The following is a 9313-nucleotide window of genomic DNA, read 5'->3' on the forward strand; positions in this document are numbered from 1 at the left end:
CTTAAGTACAAGAAGACTGATTCTTCCTACTGTCTATGTTTTGAACCATTCCTGTGACACTAGTTACAAATTCCGAAGCTTCACTTCAGGTTTACTGTATCCGTCTGATCTTATTGCCGATGAAACACAGAAATTGGATCAGAATTAAATACAAAATGCACAATGCCGACTCAAGGACAAGAAGACTGACTCTTCTTACTGACTATGTTTTGAACCATTCCTGTGACACTAGTTATAGAATCCGATGCTTCACTTCAGGTATACTGTTTCTCTTGGACCTTCTTATTGACGATGAAACACAGAAATTGCATCGGAATTAAATACAAAAGGCACAATGCCGACTTAAGTAGAAGAAGACTGACTCTTCTACTGTCTATGTTTTGAACCATTTCTGTGACACTAGTTATAGAGTCCGATGCTTCACTCCAGTTTTCTGTAACCCTTGGGCCTTCGTATTGACGATGAATCACAGAAATTGCATCGGAATTAAATATAAAAGGCACAATGCCGAGTAAAGTACAAGAAGACTGACTCTTCTTACTGACTATGTTTTGAACCATTCCTGTGACACTAGTTATAGTTTCCGATGCTTCACTTCAGGTTTACTGTATCCCATGGACCTTGTTATTGACGATGAAACACAGCAATTGCATCGGAATTAAATACAAAAGGCAAAACGCCGACTTAAGTACACGAAGACTGACTCTTCTTACTGTCTATGTTTTGAACCAATCCTGTGACACTAGTTATAGTTTCCGATGCTTCACTCCAGGTTTACTGTATCCCTTGGACCTTCTTACTGACGATGAAACACAGAAATTGCATCGGAATTAAATGCAAATGGCACAATGCCGACTTAAGGACAAGAAGACTGACTCTTCTTACTGACTTTGTTTTGAACCATTCCTGTGACACTAGTTATAGATTCCGATGCTTCACTTCAGGTTTATTGTATCCCTCTGACCTTCTTATTGACAATGAAACACAGAAATTGCATCGGAATTAAATAGAAAAGGCACAATGTCGACTTAAGTACAAGAAGTCTGACTCTTCTTACTGTCTACGTTTTGAACGATTCCTGTGACACTAGTTATAGATTCCGATGCTTCACTCCAGGTTTACTGTAATCCTTGGACCTTGTTATTGACGATGAAACACAGAAATTGCATCGGAATTAAATAGAAAAGGCACAAAGTCGACTTATGTACAAGAAGTCTGACTCTTCTTACTGTCTATGTTTTGAACCATTCCTGTGACACTGGTTATAGATTCCGATGCTTCACTTCCGGTTTACTGTATACCTCTGACCTTCATATTGACGATGAAACACAGAAATTGCATCGGAATTAAATAGAAAAGGCACAATGTCGACTTAAGTACAAGAAGTCTGACTCTTCTTACAGTCTACGTTTTGAACCATTCCTGTGACACTAGTTATAGATTCCGATGCTTCTCTCCAGGTTTACTGTAAACCTTGGTATTTCTTATTGACGATGAAACACAGAAATTGCATCGGAACTAAATACAAAAGGCACAATCCCGAAATAAGTACAAGATGACTGACTCTTCTTACTGTCTATGTTTTGACCACAACTGTGACTCTAATTATAGATTCCGATGCTTCACGCCAGGTTTACTGTATCCCTTGGACCTTCTTATTGACGATGAAACACAGAAATTGAATCGGAATTAAATACTAAATTCTCAATGTCGACTTAAGGACAAGAAGACTGACTCTTCTTACTGACTATGTTTTGAACCATTCCTGTGACACTAGTTATAGATTCCGATGCTTCACTTCCGGTTTACTGTATACCTCTGACCTTCATATTGACGATGAAACACAGAAATTGCATCGGAATTAAATAGAAAAGGCACAATGTCGACTTAAGTACAAGAAGTCTGACTCTTCTTACTGTCAACGTTTTGAACCATTCCTGTGACACTAGTTATAGATTCCGATGCTTCTCTCCAGGTTTACTGTATCCCTTGGACCTTCTTATTGACGATGAAACACAGAATTAGCATCGGAATTAAATGGAAAAGGCACAATGAAGACTTAAGTACAAGAAGACTGACTCCTCTTACTGACTATGTTTTGAACCATTCCTGAGAAACTAGTTATAGATTCCGACGCTTCACCTTAGTTTTACTGTATACCTTGGACCATCTTTTTGACGATGAAATATAGAAATTGCATCGGAATTAAATACAAAAGGCACAATGCCGACTTACGTACAAGAAGACTGACTCTTCCTACTGTCTATATTTTGAAACATTCCTGTGACACTAGTTTTGGATTCCGATGCCTCACTTAAGGTTTACTGTATCCCTCTGACATTTTTATTGATGACGAAACACAGAAATTGCATCGGAATTAAATACAAAAACACAATGCCGACTTAAGTACAAGAAGACTGACTCTTCCTACTGTCTATGATTTGAACCATTCCTGTGACACTAGCTATAGATTCCGATGCTTCACTTCAGGTATACTGTATCCCTCCGACCTTCTTATTGACGATGAAACACAGAAATTGCATCGAAATTAAATACAAAAGGCACAATGCCGACTTAAGTACAAGAAGACTGACTCTTCTTACTGACTATGTTTGAACCATTCCTGTGACACTAGTTATAGATTCCGATGCTTCACCTCAGGTTTACTGTAAACCTTGGAATTTCTTATTGACGATGAAACACAGAAATTGCAACAAAAGTAAATACAAAACGCTAAATGCCGACTTAAGTACACGAAGACTGACTTTTCTTACTGTCTATGTTTTGAACCATTCCTGTGACACTAGTTATAGATTCCGATGATACACTGCAGGTTTACTGTATCCCTTGGACCTTCTTATTGACGACGAAACACAGAAATTTCATCGGAATTAAATACAAAAGGCACAATGCCGACTTAAGGACAAGAAGACTGACTCTTCTTACTGACTTTGCATTGAACCATTCCTGTGACACTAGTTATAGATTCTGATGCTTCACGTCAGGCTTATTGTATCCCTCTGTCCTTCTCATTGACGATGAAACACAGAAATTGCATCGGAATTAAATAGAAGTGGCACAAAGACGACTTAAGCACAAGAAGACTGACTCCTCTTACTGTCTATGTTTTGAACCATTCCTGTGACACTAGTTATAGATTCCGATGCTTCACTTCAGGTTTACTGTATGCCTTGGACCTTCTTATTGTCGATGAAACACAGAAATTGCATCGGAATTAAATAGAAAAGGCACAATGCCGACTTAAGTAAAAGAAGACTGACTCTTCCTACTGTCTATGTTTGAACCATTCCTGTGACACTAGTTATTTATTCCGATGCTTCACTTGAGGTTTACTGTATAACTTGGACCTTCTAATTGACGATGAAACACTGAAATTGCGTCGGAATTACATATTAAAAGGCACAATGCCGACTTAAGAACATGAAGACCGACTCTTACCACTAACTATGATTTGAACCATTCCTGTGACACTAGTTATAGATTCCGATGCTTCACTTGAGGTTTACTGTATCCCTTGGACCTTCTAATTGACGATGAAACACAGAAATTGCATCGGAAATAAATACTAAAAGCACAATGCCGACTTAAGTACAAGAATACTCACTCATCTTACTGTCTATGCTTTGTACCGTCCCAGTGACACTACTTATAGATTCCGATGCTTCAATGCAGGTCTACTGTATCCCTTCTACCTTCTAATTGACGATGAAACACAGATATTGCATCGGAATTAAATACAAAAGGCACAATGCCGACTTCAGTACAAGAAGATTGACTCTTCTACTGTCTATGTTTTGAACCATTTCTGTGACACTAGTTATAGAGTCCGACGGTTCACTCCAGTTTTCTGTAACCCTTGGGCCTTCTTATTGACGATGAATCACAGAAATTGCATCGGAATTAAATATAAAAGGCACAATGCCGAGTAAAGTACAAGAACACTGACTGTTCTTACTGACTATGTTTTGAACCATTCCCGTGACACTAGTTATAGATTCCGATGCTTCACTTCAGATTTACTGTATCCCATGGACCTTGTTATTGACAATGAAACACAGCAATTGCATCGGAATTATATACAAAAGGCCAAATGCCGACTAAAGTACACGAAGACTGACTCTTCTTACTGTCTATGTTTTGAACCAATCCTGTGACACTAGTTATAGATTCCGATGCTTCACTCCAGGTTTACTGTATCCCTTGGACCTTCTTACTGTCGGTGAAACACAGTAGTTGCATCGGAATTAAATGTAAATGGCACAATGCCGACTTAAGGACAAGAAGACTGACTCTTCTAACTGACTTTGTTTTGAACCATTCCTGTGACACTAGTTATAGATTCCGTTGCTTAGCTTCAGGTTTATTGTATCCCCCTGACCTTCTTATTGACAATGAAACACAGAAATTGCATCGGCATTAAATAGAAAAGGCACAATGTCGACTTAAGTACAAGAAGTCTGACGCTTCTTACTGTCTACGTTTTGAAGCATTCCTGTGACACTAGTTATAGATTTCGATGCTTCTCTCCAGGTTTATTGTATCCCTTGGACCTTCTTATTGACGATGAAACACAGAAATTGTATCAGAATTAAATAGAAAAGGTACAATGCCGACTTAAGTACAAGAAGACTGACTCTTCTTACTGACTATGTTTTGAACCATTCCTGTGACACTAGTTATAGATTCCGATGCTTCACCTCAGGTTTACTGTAAACCTTGGAATTTCTTATTGACGATGAAACACAGAAATTGCATCGGAAGTAAATACAAAAGGCTAAATGCCGACTTTAGTACACGAAGACTGACTTTTCTTACTGTCTATGTTTTGAACCATTCCTGTGACACTAGTTATAGATTCCGATGCTTCACTCCAGGTTTACGGTATCCCTTGGAACTTCTTATTGACATTGAAAAACAGAAATTGCATCGGAACTAAATACAAAAGGCACAATCCCGAAATAAATACAAGATGACTGACTCTTCTTACTGTCTATGTTTTGAAACACTACTGTGACTCTAATTATAGATTCCGATGCTTCACTCCAGGTTTACTGTATCCCTTGGACCTTCTTATTGACGATGAAACACAGAAATTGAATCGGAATTAAATACTAAAGGCACAATGCCAACTTAAGGACAAGAAGACTGACTCTTCTTACTGACTATGTTTTGAACCATACCTGTGACACTAGTTATAGATTCCGATGCTTCACTTCCGGTTTACTGTATACCTCTGACCTTCATATTGACGATGAAACACAGAAATTGCATCGGAATTATATACAAAAGGCACAATGCCGACTTAGGTACACGAAGACTGACTCTTCTTACTGTCTACGTTTGAACCATTCCTGTGACACTAGTTATAGATTCCGATGCTTCACTTCAGGTTTACTGTATCCCTCTGACCTTCTTATTGACGGTGAAGCACATAAATTGCATCGGAATACAATACGAAAGGCTAAATGCCAAATTAAGTACAAGAAGACTGACTCTTCTTACTGACTATGCTTTGAACCATTCCTGTGACACTAGTTATAGATTCAGATGCTTCACTTCAGGTTTACTGTATCCCTCTGACCTTCTTATTGACGATGAAGCACAGAAATTGCATCGGAATTTAATAGGAAAGGCACAATGCCGACTTAAGTACAAGAACACTGACTCTTCCTACTGTCTACGTTTCGAAAAATTCCTGTGACACTAGTTATGGATTCCGATGCTTCACTTCAGGTTTACTGTATCCCTTGAACCATCTTATTGACGATGAAACACAGAAATTTCATCGGAATTAAATACAAAAGGCACACTGCCGACTTAAGTACATGAAGACCGACTCTTCTTATTGACAATGATTTGAAACATCCCCGTGACACTAGTTATGGATTCCGTTGCTTCACTTCAGGTTTACTCAATCCCTCTGACCTTCTTGTAGACGATGAAACACAGAAATTGCATCGGAATTAATTACAAAAGGCACAATGTCGACTTAAGTACAAGAAGACTGACTGTTCCTACTGTCTATGTTTGAACCATTCCTCTGACATTAGTTTTAGAATCCGATGCTTCACTTCAGGTTTACTGTATCCCTCTGACCTTCTTATTGTCGATGAAACACAGAAATTGCATCGGAATTAAATATAAAAGGCAAAATGCCGACTTAAGTACAAGAAGACTGACTCTTCCTACTGCCAATGTTTTGAACCATTCCTGTGACACTAGTTATAGATTCCGATGCTTCACTTCAGGTTTACTGTATCCCTCTGACCTAATGCCGATGAAACACAGAAATTGCATTGTAATTAAATACAAAAGGCACAATGCCGCCTTAAGGACAAGAAGACTGACTCTTCTTACTGACTATGCTTTGAACCATTCCTGTGACACTATTTATAGATTCCGATGCTTCACTCCAGGTATACTGTATCACTTAGACCATCTTATTGACGATGAAACACAGAAATTGCATCGGAATTAAATACAAAAGGCACAATGACGACTTAAGGACAACATGACTGACTCTTCTCAATGACTTAGTTTTGAACCATTCCTGTGACACTAGTTATAGATTCCGATGCTTCACTTCAGGTTTATTGTATCCCTCTGACCTTCTTGTTCACGATCAAACACAGAAACAGCTTCGGAATTAAATAGAAAAGGCACAATGTCGACTTAAGTATAAGAAGTCTGACTCTTCTTACCGTCTATGTTTTGAACCATTCCTGTGACACTAGTTATAGATTCCGATGCTTCACTCCAATTTTACTGTATCACTTGGACCTTCTTATTGACGATGAAACACAGAAATTGCATCGGAATTTAATAGAAAAGGCACAATGCCGACTTAAGTACAAGAACACTGACTCTTCCTACTGTCTACGTTTCGAAAAATTCCTGTGACACTAGTTATGGATTCCGATGCTTCACTTCAGGTTTACTGTATCCCTTGAACCATCTTATTGACGATGAAACACAGAAATTTCATCGGAATTAAATACAAAAGGCACAATGCCGACATAAGTACATGAAGACCGACTCTTCTTATTGACAATGATTTGAAACATTCCCGTGACACTAGTTATGGATTCCGTTGCTTCACTTCAGGTTTACTCAATCTCTCTGACCTTCTTATAGACGATGAAACACAGAAATTGCATCGGAATTAATTACAAAAGGCACAATGCCGACGTAAGTACAAGAAGACTGACTGTTCCTACTGTCTATGTTTGAACCATTCCTGTGACATTAGTTTTAGAATCCGATGCCTCACTTCAGGTTTACTGTATCTCTCTGACCTACTTATTGACGATGAAACACAGAAATTGCATCGGAATTAAATACAAAAGGCAAAATGCCGACTTAAGTACAAGAAGACTGACTCTTCCTACTGTCAATGTTTTGAACCATTCCTGTGACACTAGTTATAGATTCCGATGCTTCACTTCAGGTTTATTGTATCCCTCTGACCTTCTTGTTGACGATCAAACACAGAAATAGCTTCGGAATTAAATAGAAAGGGCACAATGTCGACTTAAGTATAAGAAGTCTGACTCTTCTTACCGTCTATGTTTTGAACCATTCCTGTGACACTAGTTATAGATTCCGATGCTTCACTCCAATTTTTCTGTATCACTTGGACCTTCTTATTGACGATAAAACACAGAAATTGCATCGGAATTATATAGAAAAGGCACAATGCCGACTTAAGTACAAGAAGACTGACTCTTCTTACTGAATATGCTTTGAACCATTCCTGTGAAACTAGTTTTGATTACGATGCTTTACTTCAGGTTTACTGTATCCCTCTGACCTTATTATTGACGTAGAAACACAGAAATTGCATCGGAATTAAATACAAAAGGCACAATGCCGACTGAAGTACAAGAAGACTGACTCTTCCTACTGTCTATGTTTTGAACCATTGCTGTGACACTAGTTATAAATTCCGATGCTTCACTTCAGGTTTACTGTATCCCTCTGACCTTATTGCCGATGAAACGCAGAAATTGCATCGGAATTAAATAAAAAAGGCACAATGCCGGCTTAAGTACAAGAAGACTGACTCTTCTTACTGTCTATGTTTGAACCATTCCTGTGACACTAGTTATAGATTCCGATGCTTCACTTCAGGTTTATTGTATCCCTCTGACCTTCTTATTGACAATGAAACACAGAAATTGCATCGGAATTAAATAGAAAAGGCACAATGTCGACTTAAGTACAAGAAGTCTGACTCTTCTTACTGTCTACGTTTTGAACGATTCCTGTGACACTAGTTATAGATTCCGATGCTTCACTCCAGGTTTACTGTATCCCTTGGACCTTGTTATTGACGATGAAACACAGAACTTGCATCGGAATTAAATGCAAAAGGCACTATGCCGACTTAAGGGCAAAAAGACTGACTCTTCTTACTGCCTATGTTTTGAACCATTCCTGTGACACTAGCTATAGATTCCGATGCTTCACCTCAGGTTTACTGTTTCCCTTGGACCTTCTTATTGACGATGAAACACGGAAATTGCATCGGAATTAATTAGAAAACGTACAATACCGACTTAAGTACAAGAAGACTGACTCTTCTTACTGACTATGTTTTGAACCATTCCCGTGACACTAGTTATAGATTCCGATGCTTCACTTCAGATTTACTGTATCCCATGGACCTTGTTATTGACGATGAAACACAGCAATTGCATCGGAATTATATACAAAAGGCAAAATGCCGACTAAAGTACACGAACACTGACTCTTCTTACTGTCTATGTTTTGAACCAATCCTGTGACACTAGTTATAGATTCCGATGCTTCACCTCAGGTTTACTGTAAACCTTGGAATTTCTTATTGACGATGAAACACAGAAATTGCATCGGAAGTAAATACAAAAGGCTAAATGCCGACTTTAGTACACGAAGACTGACTTTTCTTACTGTCTATGTTTTGAACCATTCCTGTGACACTAGTTATAGATTCCGATGCTTCACTCCAGGTTTACGGTATCCCTTGGACCTTCTTATTGACATTGAAAAACAGAAATTGCATCGGAACGAAATACAAAATGCACAATCCCGAAATAAATACAAGATGACTGACTCTTCTTACTGTCTATGTTTTGAAACACTACTGTGACTCTAATTATAGATTCCGATGCTTCACTCCAGGTTTACTGTATCCCTTGGACCTTCTTATTGACGATGAAACACAGAAATTGAATCGGAATTAAATACTAAAGGCACAATGCCGACTTAGGTACATGAAGACTGACTCTTCTTACTGTCTACGTTTGAACCA

Source organism: Schistocerca piceifrons, unplaced genomic scaffold, assembly GCF_021461385.2.
Source record: "Schistocerca piceifrons isolate TAMUIC-IGC-003096 unplaced genomic scaffold, iqSchPice1.1 HiC_scaffold_1746, whole genome shotgun sequence".
In the NCBI taxonomy this organism is placed as follows: domain Eukaryota; kingdom Metazoa; phylum Arthropoda; class Insecta; order Orthoptera; family Acrididae; genus Schistocerca; species Schistocerca piceifrons.